Genomic DNA, 16807 nt, shown 5'->3' with positions numbered 1-16807 from the left:
AGCTAAGCTCACTCTGCCTCCTGGGCTCAAGCAATCCTCCCACCTCAGCCTCCCTAGTAGCTAGGACTACAGGTGTCGACTACCATGCCTGGCTGATTTTTTGTATCGACCAGGTTTTGCCATGTTGCCCTTAGCTCAAGCCAATCCACTCACCTCAGCCTCCCAAAGTGTTGGGATTACAGGCACGTGCCTGGCCTATCTTCGCTTTTTCTGAGTTGTCTTTTCTGCTGCTATACCTGTGGAACACACAGACAGATCATTTGGGAGGGTCATTTTTACTTGCAGAGGAAGCCAGAAGTCTTTGCTGGCTCAAAGAAGCGTTTCATTATCATAACACATAGTAAGCCTTAGTAAATACTTGATGACTACTTGCACAACTGGGCTTCATTTCATTTATTTTTATCTTTATTTTTGTTTATTTATTTTTAAATTTTTGGTAGAGATAAGGTCTCGCTTTGTTGCCCTGGCTGGTCTTAAACTCTGGAGCTCAAGCGATCCTCCTGCCTTGGCCTCCCAAATGTTGGGATTACAGGTATGAGCACCATGCCCGACCATTTAAAAAATGGATTCATTTTTTAAAATATCTGATTTTGAGGATTCGTGCCTCTCCTCCTACAAGGGATCACTACTCCTCACCAGCAAGGGAACAAGGCTGGATGGAGAATGAGTGTGATGAATTGACAGACACAGGCTTCAGAAGGTGGGTTATAAGAAACTTCTCTGAGCCAAAAAAACATGTCCCAACCCAATGCAAAGAAACTAAAAACCTTTTAAAAAGATTTGACAAAATGCTAACGAAAATAAACAACTTAGAGAGGAATATGAGTGAGTTGATGGAGCTGAAAAACACAAGAACTTCACAAAGCGTACACAAGTTTCAACAGCCGAACTGACCAAGGAGAAGAAAGGATATCAGAGGTCGAAGATCAACTCAATGAAATAAAATGAGAAGGCAAGATTAGAGAAAAAAGCGTAAAAAGGAATTAACAAAGTCTCCAAGAATTATGGGATTATGTGAAAAGACCTAGTCTACGTTTGATAGCTCTACGTTTGGCGGAGAGAATGAATCCAAGCTGGAAAATACTCTTCAGGATATTATCCAGGAAAACTTCCCCAACCTAGTAAGGCAGGCCAATATTCAAGTCCAGGAAATACAGAGAACACCACAAAGATATTCCTCAAGAAGAGCAACCCCAAGGCACATAATCGTCAGATTCACCAGGGTTGAAATGAAGGAGAAAATGTTAAGGGCAGCCAGAGAGAAAGGTCGGGTTACCCACAAAGGGAAGCCCATCAGACTCACAGCAGATCTCTCAGTAGAAACCCTACAAGCCAGAAGAGAGTGGGGGCCAATATTCAACATCCTTAAAGAAAAGAACTTTCAACCCAGAATTTCATGTCCAGCGAAACTAAGCTTCATAAGTAAAGGAGAAATAAAATCCTTTACAAGCAAGCAATTACTCAGAGATTTCATCACCACCAGGCCTGCTTTACAAGAGCTCCCGAAAGAAGCACTAAACATAGAAAGGAACAACCAGTACCAGCCACTCCAAAAACATACAAATGGTAAAGAGCATCAACACAATGAAGAAACTGCATCAACTAATGGGCAAAACAGCCAGCTAGCATCAAAATGGCAGGATCAAATTTACACATAACAATATTAACCCTAAATGTAAATAGGCTAAACGCCCAAATCAAAAGACACAGACTGGAAAATTGGATAAAAAGCCAAAACCCATTGGTGTGCTGTATCCAGGAAACCCATCTGACATGCAAGGATACACAAAGTCTCAAAATAAAGGGATGGAGGAAGATTTACCAAGCAAATGGAGTTGCAATTCTTGTCTCTGATAAAATAGACTTTAAACCAACAAAGATCAAAAGAGACAAAGGAGGACATTACATAATGGTAAAAGGATCAATGCAACAAGAAGAGCTAACGATCCTAAATATATACACACCCAATACAGGAGACCCAGATACATAAGGCAAGTTCTTAATGACTTACAGAGAGACTTAGACTCCCACACAATAACAGTGGGAGACTTTAACACCCCATTGTCAATATTAGATCAACGAGACAGAAAATTAACAAGGATATCCAGGACTTGAACTCAGACCTGGACCAAGCAAACCTAATAGACATTTATAGAAGTCTCCACCTCAGATCCACAGAATATACATTCTTCAGAGCACCACATCACACCTCTAAAATTGACCACATAATTGGAAGTAAATCACTCTTTAGCAAATGCAAAAGAACGGGAATCATAGAGTCTCTCAGATCACAGTGCAATTAAGTTAGAACTCAGAATTGAGAAACTAACTCAGAACCGCACAGCTTCATGGAAACTGAACAACTGGTTCTTGAATGTTGACTGGATAAACAATGAAATGAAGGCAGAAATAAAGATGTTCTTTGAAACCAATGAGAGCAAAGACAAAACGTACCAGAATCTCTGGGGCACATTTAAAGCAGTGTCTAAAGGAAAATATGCCCACATGAGAAGCAAGGAAAGATCTAAAATCAACACCCTATCATCAAAATTGAAAGAGCTAGAGGAGCAAGATAAAAAAAAAAAAAAAAACTCAAAAGCTAGAAGACGACAAGAAATAAGATCAGAGCAGAACTGAAGGAGATAGAGACACAAGAAAACCTTCAAAAATCAATAAATCCAGGAGCGGCTTTTTTGAAAAGACCAACAAAATAGACCACTACCCAGATTAATAAAAGAGAGACAATAATCAAATAAATGCAATAAAAAATGATAAAGGGGATATCATCACCACAGATTCCACAGAAATACAAACCATCATCAGATTATTACAAACAACACTATGAACATAAACTAGTAAACCTGGAAGAAATGGATAAATTCCTGGACACTTTCATCCTCCCAAGCCTAAACAAGGAAAAATTCAAAACCCTGAATAGACCAATAACAAGGTCTGAAGTTGAGGCAGGAATTGAGTGTACCACTCAAAACAAGCCCAGGTCCAGACACATTCACAGCTGAATTCTAGAAGACATACAAAGGAGCTGGTACCATTCCTTCTGAAACTATTCCAAACAATCCAAAAAGACAGAATCCTTCCCAAATCATTTTATGAGACCAACATCCTGATACCAAAATCCGGCAGAGACTCAACAAGAAAAGAACACTTCAGGCCAATATCCATGATGAACATAGATGCAAAAATCTTCAATAAAATACTGGCAAACTCATTGCAACAGCACATCAAAAAGTTTATCCACCATGGTCAATTAGGCTTCATCCTGGGGATGCAAGGCTGGTTTAACATACACAAGTCTATAAACGTAATTCACCACATAACCAGAACCCAAGACAAAAACCACATGATTATCTCAATTGATGCAGAGAAGGCCTTTGACAAAATTCAACAGCCTTTTATGCCAAAAACCCTCAATAAACCAGGTATTGATGGAACGTGTCTCAAAATAAAAAAAGCTATTTACGACAAACCAACAGCCAATATCATACTGAATGGGCAAAAACTGGAAGCATTCCCTTTGAAATCTGGCGCTAGACAAGGATGCCCTCTCTCACCACTCCTATTCGATATATTATTGGAAGTTCTAGCCAGAGCAGGAAGGTAAGAAAAAGAAATAAAGGGTATTCAAATAGGAAAGGAGGAAGTCAAATTGTCTCTATTTGCAGATGACATGATTGTATATTTAGAAGACCCCATCATCTCAGCCCAAAATCTCCTGAAACTGATAAGCAACTCCAGCAAAGTCTCAGGATACAAAATCAATGTGCAAAAATCACAAGCTTTCCTATACACCAATAACAGACTTAAAGAGAGCCAAATCGAGAACGAACTGCCATTCACAATTGCTACAAAGAGAATAAAATACCTAGGAATACAACTAACAAGGAATGTAAAGGACCTCTTCAAGGCAAACTACAAACCACTGCTCAAGGAAATAAGAGAGGACACAAACAGATAGAGAAACATTCCATGCTCGTGGTTAGGAAGAATCAATATGAAAATGGCCATACTGCCCAAAGTAATTTAGAGATTCAATGCTATCCCCATCCAGCTACCAGTAACCTTCACAGAAATGGAAAAAACCACCTGAAACTTCATATGGGACCAAAAGAGAGCCCACATAGCCAAGTCATTTCTAAGCAAAAAGAACAAAGTTGGAGGCATCACACTACCGGACCTGAAACTATCCTACAAGGCTACAGTAATCGAAACAACATAATACTGGTACCAAAACAGCGATATAGACGAATGAAACAACAGAGGCCTCGGAGGCAACACTACACATCTACAACCATCTCATCTTTGACAAACCTCACAAAAACAAGCAATGGGGAGAGATTTCCTGTTTAATAAATGGTGTTGGGAAAACTGGCTAGCCATGTGCAGAAAGCAGAAACTGGACCCCTTCCTGACACCTTACACTAAAATTAACTCCAGATGGATTAAAGACTTAAACATAAGACCTAACACCATAAAAACTCCAGAAGAAAATCTAGGCAAAACCATGAGGACATAGGCATAAGCAAGGACTTCATGACCAAAACACCAAAAGCATCGGCAACAAAAGCCAAAATAGACAAATGGGACCTAATCAAACTCTACAGCTTCTGCACAGCAAAAGACACAGTCATTAAAGTGAATTAAGAAGCAACAGAATGGGAAAAAATTTTTATATAATCTACCCATCTGACAAAGGGCTAATATCCAGAATCTATAAAGAACTAAAACAGATTTACAAGAAAAAAACAAGCCCATTCAAAAGTGGGCGAAGGATATGAACAGACAGTTTACAAAAGAAGACATACATGAGGCCAACAAACATGAAAAAATGCTCATCATCACTGGTCATTAGAGAAATGCAAATCAAAACCACATTGAGATACAGTCTCACGCCAGTTAGAATGGCAATCATTAAAAAATCTGGAGACAACAGATGCTGGAGAGGATGTGGAGAAATAGGAACACTTTTACACTATTGGTGGGAGTGTAAATTAGTTCAACCATTGTGGAAGACAGTGTGGCTATTCCTCAAGGACCTAGAAACAAATTCCATTTGACCCAGCAATCCCATTACTGGGTATATATCCAAAGGAGTATAAATCATTCTACTATAAGGACACATGCACACAACTGTTCATTGCAGCACTGTTTACAATAGCAAAGACCTGCAACCAACCCAAATGCCCAACGATGATGGACTGGACAGGGAAAATGTGGCACATATGCACCATGAAATATTATGCAGCCATCAAAAACAATGAGTTCATGTCCTTTGTAGGGACATGGATGAACCTGGAAACCATCATTCTCAGCACACTGACACAAGAGCAGAAAATCAAACACCGCATGTTCTCACTCATAGGTGGGTGTTGAACTATGAGAACACATGGAAACAGGGAGGGAAGCACTACACACTGGGGTCTGTTGGGGGGAAATAGGGGACGGACAGTGGGGGGTGGGGAGTTGGGGAGAGATAGCATGGGGAGAAATGCCAGATATAGGTGAAGGGGAGGAAGGCAGCAAATCACACTGCCATGTGTGTACCTATGCAACTATCTTGCATGTTCCTCGCATGTACCCCAAAACCTAAAATGCAATAAAGAAAAAAAAAAAAGAAATAGGGGCCGGGCGCGGTGGCTCAAGCCTGTAATCCCAGCACTGTGGGAGGCCGAGGCGGGTGGATCACAAGGTCAAGAGATCGAGACCATCCTGGTCAACATGGTGAAACCCCGTCTCTACTAAAAATACAAAAAATTAGCTGGGCATGGTGGCGTGTGCCTGTAATCCCAGCGACTCAGGAGGCTGGGGCAGGAGAATTGCCTGAACCCGGGAGGCGGAGGTTGCAGTGAGCCGAGATTGCGCCATTGCACTCCAGCCTGGGTAACAAGAGCGAAACTCCGTCTCAAAAAAAAAGAAAAGAAAAGAAATAGCTTTAACCATAGAAGTACAAGACTTTACACTTAAAAGTACAAAGTATTATTAAAAGAAATTAAAGATGTATATAAATGGAAAGACATCCCGTGTTCATTGATTTGAAGACATATTATTAAAATTGCACTACTCCCCAAATTGATCCACAGATTCAATGCAATCCCTAAAAAATATTCCACTTGGATATTTTACAGAGATTGAGAACTTAATCCTAATGTTTATATGGAATTACAAGGGATACAGAATAGCCAAAGCAATTTTGAGAAAGAAATTGTCAGGAAGGGGTCCAGTTTCTGCTTCCTGACACATTACACTAAACTCCAGATGGATTAGAGACTTAAACATAAGACCTAACACCATAAAAACCCTAGAAGAAAATCTAGGCAAAACCATTCAGGACATAGGCATAGGCAAGGACTTCATGACTAAAACGCAACAAAAGCCAAAATAGACAAATGGGATCTAATTAAACTCCAGAGCTTCTGTATAGCAAAAGAAAATCATTAGAGTGAACTGGCAGCCAACAGAATGGGAAAAAATTTTTGCAATCTACCCATCTGATCAAAGGCTAATATCCAGAATATACAAAAACTTAAACAGATTTACAAGGAAAAAAAAACATCCAAAAGTGGGAGGACATGAACAGACACTTTTCAAAAGGAGACATATATGAGGCCAACAAACATAAGAAAAGATGCTCATCATCACTGATCATTAGATAAATGCAAATCAAAACCACATTGAGATACCACCTCATGCCAGTTAGAATGGTGATCATTAAAAAATCTGGAGACAACAGATGCTGGAGAGGATGTGGAGAAATAGGAACACTTTTACACTGTTGGTGGGAGTGTAAATTAGTTCAACCATTGTGGAAGACAGTGTGGCACTTCCTCAAGGACGTAGAAATATAAATTCCATTTGATTTAGCAATCCCATTACTGGTATATACCCAAAGGATTATAAATCATTCTATTATAAAGACATATGCACATGTATGTTCATAGCAGCATTGTTTACAATACCAAAGACCTGGAACCAACCCAAATTCCCATCTACGATAGACTGGACAAGGAAAATGTGGCACATATATACCATGGAATACTATACAGCCATAAAAAAATTATGAGTTTGTGTCTTTTGCAGTGACATGGATGAATCTTGAAACCATCATTCTCAGCAAACTGACACAAGAACAGAAAATCAAACACCACATGTTCTCACTCATAGGCGGGTGTTGAACAATGAGAACACATGGACACAGGGAGGGGAGCATCACACACTGGGGTCTGTTGGGGGAGGGCAAGGGAGAGACAGTGGGGGTGTGGATAGGTCAGGGAGGGATAACATGGGGAGAAATGCCAGATATAGGTGATGGGGGGGATGGAGGCAGCAAACCACATTGCCATCTGTGTACCTATGCAACAATCCTGCATTATCTCACATGTACCCCATAACCTAAAGTACAATTAAAAAAAGAAAAAGTTAAAAAAATAATCTGGAGACAACAGATGCTGGAGAGGATGCAGAGAAATAGGAACACTTTTACACTGTTGGTGGGAGTGTAAATTAGTTCAACCATTGTGGAAGACAGTGTGGCGATTCCTCAAGGACCTAGAAATAGAAATTCCATTTGACCCAGCAATCCCATTACTGGGTATATATCCAAAGGATTATAAATCATTCTACTATAAGGACACATGAACACGAATGTTCATTGCAGCACAGTTTACAATAGCAAAGACCTGCAACCAACCCAAATGCCCAACGATGATGGACTGGACAGGGAAAATGTGGCACATATATACCATGGAATACTATGCAGCGATAAAAAATGAGTTCATGTCCTTTGTAGGGACATGGATGAACCTGGAAACCATCAGTCTCAGCAAACTGACACAAGAACAGAAAATCAAACACCACATGTTCTCTCTCATAGGTGGGTGTTGAACAATGAGAACACATGGACACAGGGAGGGGAGCATCACACACTGGGGTGTGTTGGGAGGCAAGAGGGGAGGGACAGCAGGGGGTTGGAAGTTGGGGAGAGATAGCATGGGGAGAAATGCCAGATATAGGTGACGGGGAGGAAGGCAGCAAATCACACTGCATGTGTGTGCCTATGCAACAATCTTGCATATTCTTCACATGTACCCAAAAACCTAAAATGCAATTAAAAAAAAAAAAAAGGCTAATGAAGTTAATCACTTGTTAGTAACTACTGTCTACCAAAATGACTACGTGCAAGCAATCCTGCCTGGAGGAAGTTAAGGACAAAGAGATAAAAACTAAGTAAACTAAATACCTGATGATTTTTATAGTATCTGCTGTGTTATCATATCCTCACTGACACTGTTCCATTCCTCAATCTTGAGTTGGGATGTTGACTCAGTATAACTACTTCCTGCTTGCAAGGGGCATCCCTAGTGGGCTGAGGAATGGAACTTCTTTACCTGCAATTGAAAATACTCAATGTCCCAGGACTTGGGCAATTTTGTTGTAGCATCGTTGAACAGGGTGTCAGGAACTTCAGAGAGGCAACCTTGCAATCCCACATGTATAGTGCAGCAGCAGTATAATCCACAGCCTAGGAGTATTCCTGTACCTATAGTCATAGCTAGAATTACCAGTAATTTTTTCCACAAGGGTTGTGACCAGAACCATGAAGATAGTCATCGGCTTAGTGACATCATGAAGTTAGACACAGTATCAGTTTGTACATATCTTGAAGGGCCAGGGTGATGTTTCCTTAATTGCTTGGAATGTACACATAGCATTCAGTTTTTATTATGGCACAAGTTCTTGTGCAGCCATGAAGACATTGAGGGCCATGTGGTTCTACAAGACTGCTTTTCTCATCATAGTCATCTGAGAGGTGACTAAAGAGATGCCTTTGCATCTTTTAGCACATGCTGGGTATAATTTGTTAGGATCTCAACATGTCAGATAACATTTTCTAAACTAACTTGGGGAACAGAAATGGATAGGGGATGGTCATACCAGAGGAAAACCGACTTGGTCCATTGGTGGAACACATTTGAGAAATTTGAGGGTTGTCTGTTGGTTTTTGACAAATGGCTCTGGATCTGTGGGAATCCCAGAGCATATTGTCCTATCTGGCTAATGGGTAATCTAGGCCAAAGATTAGTCCCACATTGCCATTGAATTTCATATGCAGTTAGCCATAGAATTCCTGGCCTGTGTCCAATCAATAGCAAACCAGTCAGTTTCCTGCAGCCTTGAAGTGTGTTCACATTGGTGGGGGAGCATCCAGCCCATATTCTTAGTGATATTTGTCCAGTGATCATAAGAATGCTTTTGTTGTTGTTCCCAACATAAAGGGGAAATTTGATTTATGCAGCTGGTGGCAGGGTAAGTGTTGGGTAGCACTATCATTCAAAGATAATCCCAAGTGTGATAAAAAACTTTCTTCAGTGTAGCGGCTGTTAATAGCCAAAATTTGGGGAGCTGCCGAGGGAAATTCCTTCATGAGAGTAGTATATTCAGAAGTTTGTTGAACACTGATTTATAGTAAAAGATTTTCTGTGACCTGGGTTGTGAAGCATTCTATTAATGCCAGGCCTTACAGTTTCTCATGTTAGCACACCAGAGACCTAGTTTTTATTGGAATGGTATTTCATAAAAGTTTGTTAATGTACCCAGTGGTCTCCTTGCAAGGGCAAGACCCACCAAGGTAATACAGAGGTGCTAGAGATAGGTAACAGTCCTCAAACTCAATGAGCTTCTGTAGGCTATGTGCATAATGTGCCCATTGTAGGAAAAGATTGGTTTCAGCAGATACTATAAGCATTTATTACTGTGGTATTTAGCAGGAATCTCAAAATTAAATGACAGAAGGTGTCATTTATCTATGGATATTTTCTTAAAAAGCAGCTTCAGGTTTTTAGTTGGTTCACATATCCATTCAGGTCTGTTAAACTGATAGGTTGGGCTGAGGAGGGGCAATTTTTATCCAGGTATAAGGTACCCATGGTTTAATTCCTGCCTGATAGATGAATGCACGATCAGAAGATCCTCATAGAGTCTTACCTTTTGAGGGACTAGTTGGTGATCGAATCCAGTCTCCCTCCAGGTTTTAATTAAGACTTGGTCTGCAGCCTGGAAGGGATGAAGTGGCATGTCTGTGGAGAAAAAGCAAACTCATGAACAGAAGGCAGTATTTCATTTAGCAATTTTAAATAATGTCTAATAGCTCCTTCCCTTTCTAAGATATTATAGCTTGATCTTAGCCCCAAGGTGGCTAGGAAAGGTCTCTCATACATAATTTCTAAAGGGCTCAACTGGAGCCTGTTTCAGGGAATGACCCAAATCCTCAGGAGACAAAGTCGTACTTTGTCTCAAGTTAGATTAGTTTCCTGGCACATTTTAGCAACAGTTTTTTTTTTTTTTTTTTTTTTGAGACAGAGTCTCATTCTGTTGCCCAGGTTGGAGTGCAGTGGCATGATCTCTGATCACTGCAATTTCCACCTCCCACATTCAAGCAATTCTTGTGCCTCAGCCTCCCAAGTAGCTGGGACTATAGGCACATGTCTCCATCCAGCTAATTTTTTGCATTTTTAGTAGAAATGGGATATTGCCATGTTGGCCAGGCTGGTCTCAAACTCCTGGCCTCAAATAATTTGCCTGCCTCAGCCTCCTAAAGTGCTGGGATTACAGGCGTGAGCCACCACACCTGGCCTAATTATTCTTTAAATAGTTTGATTCAGTTTTTTAGTCTTTCTGATGGGCTGTGTCTGTGCTACATGAAGTTTCCATTCAGTGTCTAGGACTTGAGACACTTCCTGTACTACCTGAGAGACGAACGAACACCACAGCATTGTCACTCTGACTCATCAAAGGGAGTTCATACCGGGGAATTATCTCTTTAGTAAGGTGTGGGTCACTTCGGCTGCCCTTTCTGTTCGGATAGGGTATACCTCTACCCATCCTGTAAATGTGTCTACAAAAATCCAAAAAGATGGTTTTTGTACAAAAAGATGCCCAGTAGCCTCCAGGTGCCTGTGACATTGTGGTGAAATTAACTTGCTAATTCTTGCATGAAGAGTGCCCTCGCTGTTGTACCCCCAAATGGGTAGGACCCAGTTTTAGGGCAGTTTGAGCACATTACCTTTTCAGCCTCCTGGAAGAGGCTGCAAGTTGCAGCAATTGCTAAGAGGCAGGGGGACCAACCCCTGGCCACCTGGTAAAACTGTTTAGAGAAATAGGCAGTCGGTTTTCAGTCAGTTCCTAAGTTTTGAGTTAGGACTCCCAAGTCCATGCCTTGTTTTTTGTGTACAAATAAATCAAAGGGCATTCTTAAATCTGGAAGGCCCAGCACAGAGGCAGTCTTTAACTTTTCCTTGACTTTATTTATTTTGAGATGGAGTTTCATTCTTCTTGCCCAGGCTGGAATACAGTGGTGCGATCTCTGCTCACTGCAACCTCCGCCTACTGGATTCTCCAGCCTCAGCCTCCTGAGAGCTGGGATTATAAGTGCTTGCCACAACGCCTGGCTAATTTTTGTATTTTTTAGTAGAGATTGGTTTCACCATGTTGGCCAGGCTGGTCAAGAACTCTTGACCTCAGGTGATCCGACTGCCTTGGCTTCCCAATGTGCTGGGATTACAGGCATGAGCCACCGTGCATGGCCTCTTTGACTTTAACAAAAGAATTTTGGCATTCTGAAGTCCAGATCAGGGGCTCAGATTTTTTTCCTTTGAGGGCCCAACATTCAGAATCCAAATTCAACAGAATCCCACCATTCCTAGAAATCATTGCAATTCTTTACAGGAGATGGGGACAGTTACCCAGGCAATTACCTCCAGGTGGCCAAAAGGAGGGTTTCTGTGCCCCTTATTCACTTCAGACGTGAAATATTTTAACTTCTTTTGGCAGATCCGGGCTTTCTTCTTGGAAACCCAGTAGCCTGGTTCCACTAGGAAAATCAGTGCTTGAATGGTATTTTCAAGGAAAGCTCTTAAGGTCTTGCAACAAAGATTTCAACCACATATTGTAAAAGCACTACTTCTGTCAGCCGAAGTTCCCTTAAATTTCCATGCCAAAAATTTCCCAAAGATTGTAAGGGAATTTTTAAGCCCTTGAGAAAACACTGACAGTACCCCTGATTGACCTGTGTTCCAGCCTCAGCCATTCAAATGCAAAGATCTCTTGTGATTCCTCGTCTAATGCAAAAGAAGGCATCTTTTTAATCCAAATCTGTAAACCAACATAGTTCTCCTGAAAAGGTGATCAGCAAGCTATAGTGGTTAGGTACCATGGGTTATATGTCCTAGACTATTTCATTACTAGCCCTAAGTCTTGTACAAACTTGTAGTCGTCTTAACGGGACTTGCATGGTGGTAAAACAAAATGTTAAAGAGAGGATTATAGGACCAAATCAGTCCTTGTGCCAAAAAAGGCTTCCAAGAGTGGTTGAGTCTCCTTCTATGCCACTTCCTTTAATGGATACTCTGTGTCTCTCTTTTCATTTAATTGCTATGGGTCTGGCTGTGACCACTCTCCCTGGCTTCCCCTGGCCCAAACATCTCTCCTTACCTGCATGAGAATTTCTTCTGGAATGACCTGAACCTCTTCGTTTTCTGGTTGGAGCAGGAATATTTGAAACCTGCAAACTTACTCAGAAGGAATCATTATATCTAGGCATCTGAGGGGAAAGAAGTTGAGCATACAATTTGGCAAGCAAATCCCAGCCCAGGAGGGACACTGGGCATTAAGCATGTATAAGAAACTATGCTCTAAGCTGGTCACTCCTAAATGGTAACCTAGGGATTGTATAAAGGGGTAATGGTGTCTCCCAGTATTCCTGTAACAGTAATGGTTTTTCCCAAAGTTGGAGAGAGACAATTGTTAATTACTTAATATGTGGCACTGTGTCAACTAAAAAGTCCATCATTCTGTTCCCCACTGTCAGTTGTATCCAGGGCTCCTGTGGGGATATAGCCACCAGTTGCTCCAAATCTAAGGGACTCCCTGTGATACATCCGTCTTCATCTAAATATTCTTTTCTCTCCTCATCTGATTTTGAGGGAGACTGCACTTGCCAGCTGCTTTGGTCAATTTGGGACAGTCCTTTTTCCCATGTCCCTCCTTCTTACAATAGGCACATTTTTTTTCATAAGGGGGCATGGACCCCTCTTAACTTTGATTTCTTCCTTTTCCTTTAGGTTGGTAGTCAAGTGCAGCTGCCAGCAGGTTACTTGTTGCTTCAATTTGCACTTTTCCTGAGCCTCGTCCTGAGCATAGTATACTTTAAAAGCTAACTCCACTAACTATGAGATTGGCAACCCAAGGATCTCACTTACTATTTGCAGTTTTCTTTGAATATCAGGGCTTCTGGCTGATTAAGGTCACACTGACCATTCTCTGATTGTCGGGTGCCTCAGGGTTAGTGTCAATCTACTTTTCATTATGTCTGATGACATCTTTCTATGAATTATGAAGGGTCCTCATATGCTTGCTGCTGAACTTCCTGTACCTTATTGAGGTTCTTTACCTGAGGAACCCCTTTCTTTAAACCTTCAATAATGTAATTCTGATAGTGTCCTAAGTGGGAAAGACCCCATCATTTACATCCCAGTTGGGCTCTGTGTTGGGGACTGACCCTTTGCAAGGGGCGATTGTTTCCCACCTCCAGACAGAGCTGGTTTGCCTCTTCCCTAGCCTTTTCTGTGACTACATGCCTTTCTTCTGACGTGAGCAGCACTTTAACAAAGTGAATATCTGCCTTGTGGGGTTGATAGGTCAGAAATATAGACAAGAAGAGCTCAGCCATTCGCTTACATTGGGATAGGGGGGATTACTGTTTTTCCAACTGAACAGATCCAAAGTGGGAAAAGGAAATGTACCCACACCATGCCAACCTGTTGTCCATTCACGTTTAGTCCCCTAGTAGGGAACTGATGCAAAGGAAACTGCCCTACCAAGGGGCCAGTGGCTCCCTGGCCAAATTGGGTTTTCTGTTCATTGCAGGAAGGGGAGACCACAGCCTACCCTAATTCCATAGGGAGGACAGGTTTGGGAGTGTTCCCCTCCTACTCCAGACAATCCCATAAGGAGGGGGTGGTGCTGGAGCTACAGCTGACTGGGGAAGGGGCAGAGGATCAGGATGATTATTCAGGGGATTCAAAGCACCAGTGTCCTGTCTTCCCCATCTAATGAGGGGGAGTGTAAAACCGTAGGTTTAGGTTGTTTTTTCTTTTGCAGCATCAAATTATACCTCTTTTGAGTAGGTTCATTCTGATATAAGAGCATCAAATTATACCTCTTTTGAGTAGGTTCATTCTGATATAAGAGCATGGAAGCCTGGACATACAGGATTGCATCCTATTTTCTCTTGTCTTACAGAATAGTTCCAGTTGCATTATAGTAGCATAACTTAAAGAACAGTGTGTCGGCCATTTGTCCCCAAACTCTAAGACATATTCTGGCCAAGCAGCGTTACAATAAAAAAGCATTTTATTTTTCTTCATGAACTCATAGCTGAAAGTGGCCCAAATCTGGAGAATACAGCCAAGGATGCTACTCTGTGGGATCAATTCCAAATTTACCATGTTCAGTCTTTTCACAGACACAGACACACACACACTAAAAACACACACACCCCCCAAAAAACAAACACACACACACAGACACACAACCCAAAAAAACAAAACAAAAAAAGCCCAAAAAATCACAAACAAAAAAACCAAACTCTTACAGGAAACAAGCAAATGGGTATAATCCACCATTCTATTACTCCCCAGAATGCCCTATTCACATTATAAGCAGAGAGAATGAGAGATGTGGCTGTGTACACAGCAGCGACTTACGCTTCAAACCAAAACTGGAAGTCCAGATAGCAGTCTGAAATGTTTCTCTGCTCTAAGCTTCTAGAGCACCAACGGCAGCTGACACTGACGCAGAAGACTGACTTTACGGCCCCCCAACAAACAAACCTGGGCAGCTTCTGGAACTCATTCGCCTGACACGGCCCGCGCCTGCTGCCATGCTAGCCCTAGCATGGTTGACAAAATCTGTTGCACAACGCTGTAAGTTTGGTTCAGGTACCTGTTGCTCGGTAAGCCAAACACTGACATATCAGTGCCTCAGAGCAGAGAAAGGTTTTTTCAAGTTTACCAAAATATGAGGGTGGGAGAGGCAAATTCTCATATCAACCTCCCTTTGAACATAACTGGTGGCTTTTATGAGTAAGGAAGGTGTGTGGGAAGTGAGATCTCCTGATTATCAAAGCTGCTTGCATCCCTTGGCCAAACTTCTGCATGCTATCAAGGAGGTCAGCATGACCAAGGATCATTGTTCTTTATAAGAAAAACAAGCTCATTAATCTTGCAAACATCCCCTGGGGGTTAGGATATGAAGTTAATCACTTATTAGTGACTACCCACTACCAAAATGACTATGTGCAAGCAATCCTGACTGGAGGAAGTTAAGGACAAAGAGAAAGGAAAGTAAAACAAACGTGGTTTTTATAACATAGGTTTCGTTACATTGCTATATTTCATCTAAGTGATGGCTATAAAGTTTTCTCTGCTTGCCACATTTAACAGAGATATAAAAGACTAGATATAAAACCCTTTCTTGCTAAAAGGCTGGTCTTGAAGAGTATATCACAAAGGCTCATCATGAATACATCATGAAGGCTCACTTGGGAAGAAATTGGAGGAAGACAACTAGTGAGGCAAAGAGAACAGCAGGGGCAGGTATGGAAATTCAGCTAGTCTGTTTTAAGGAGCCTCAGGGCAGGCAACTTCTGAGGAGGACACTGTCAGCAGAAGTGCCATCGTATTAACATTACACCTTCATAAAAGTTTCCTGACCCTGTTGTCCCCTCTGTGTCCTCCTCATTTCAGTTAACATGGTTCAGTAAAAAAAACAACAAACTAGTCACCATTTGATGTCTCCTGTCTCATTTATTTAACACACTTGTTCTGTGTCTAAGAGGACCAACAACTCCTCATTTAAAAAGGGCTTTAAGCCAGGCATGGTGGCTTACACCTGTAATCCCAGCATTTTGGGAGGCCGAGAACACTTGAGTTCAGGAGTTCGAGACCAGCCTGGCCAATAGGGTGAAACCCCATCTCTACTAAAAATACAAAAATTAGCTGGGTGTGGTGGTGCACGCCTATAATCCCAGCTACTCAGGAGGATGAGGCAGGAGAATGGTTTGAACCTGGGAGGCGGAGTTTGCAGTGAGCCAAGATTGCCCTATGCACTTCAGCCTGGGCCACAGAACAAGACTCTGTCTCAAAATAATAAATAAATATTAAAAACAATTGGATGGCCGACTAGGAACAGCTCATGATTGCAGCTCCCAGTGAACGTGCAGTGAGTGGACGCCGCATTTCCAGACAGATTTTTATTGCACACAGAGCAGGAGATTCCCAGGTGGAGGAGCCCCATGGGTCGCCAGTGTGGCTGTTTTGGCCAGCACAGCTGTTTTGGACGGAATGGCTACTTTGCTGGCGCCCTGGCGCAGCGGTTCTCCGTACAAAATACACTGGTCCGGGTGCGCTTTTAGCTGGCCATTGGAGACCCAGGAAGGCAGATCGCCCATTCATCTGATTTAAAAAGGAACTGAAACAGGGAGCCAGGCCAGGAGATTCCTGGGCAAAAAAACCTCCATGAATCTCAGTGCCGCTGTTTCAGCCAGCGCAGTGAGTCGCCGTACGGGAAGTCACACAGATCCTGGCGCCTTTTCAACAGGCGACTGGAACACCTGGGAGAGAGTCGACCGTTCAGAAAAACACAGACTCTGAGTCAGGGAGTCACGTGATCAGGCACGGCTGGACCCACCCCCCAAAAAAAAAAAAAAAAAAAAAAAAAAAAAAAAAAAAAAAAA

The 16807-nt window shown here is 41.9% G+C and overlaps 1 long non-coding RNA gene across 2 annotated transcripts; it reads right to left on the bottom strand.

Moving 5' to 3' along the window:
• Positions 1-66: 66 nt before the first annotated feature.
• LOC116545824 lies at positions 67-16001 on the bottom strand. Of its 2 annotated transcripts, XR_004266463.1 has the most exons (4): positions 14231-16001; positions 12505-14185; positions 10000-10091; positions 67-236 (listed from the first exon to the last, which is right to left on the bottom strand). It is a non-coding gene; the product is annotated as an uncharacterized LOC116545824 (long non-coding RNA). The 2 variants fall into 2 exon arrangements; XR_004266462.1 differs by lacking the exon at positions 67-236 and having other exon boundaries at positions 8097-10091.
• Positions 16002-16807: the final 806 nt, after the last annotated feature.

Source organism: Sapajus apella, unplaced genomic scaffold, assembly GCF_009761245.1.
Source record: "Sapajus apella isolate SASKATOON/1434 unplaced genomic scaffold, GSC_monkey_1.0 scaffold391, whole genome shotgun sequence".
In the NCBI taxonomy this organism is placed as follows: Eukaryota; Metazoa; Chordata; class Mammalia; order Primates; family Cebidae; genus Sapajus; species Sapajus apella.
This window is presented reverse-complemented; position numbering and strand designations above follow the sequence as displayed.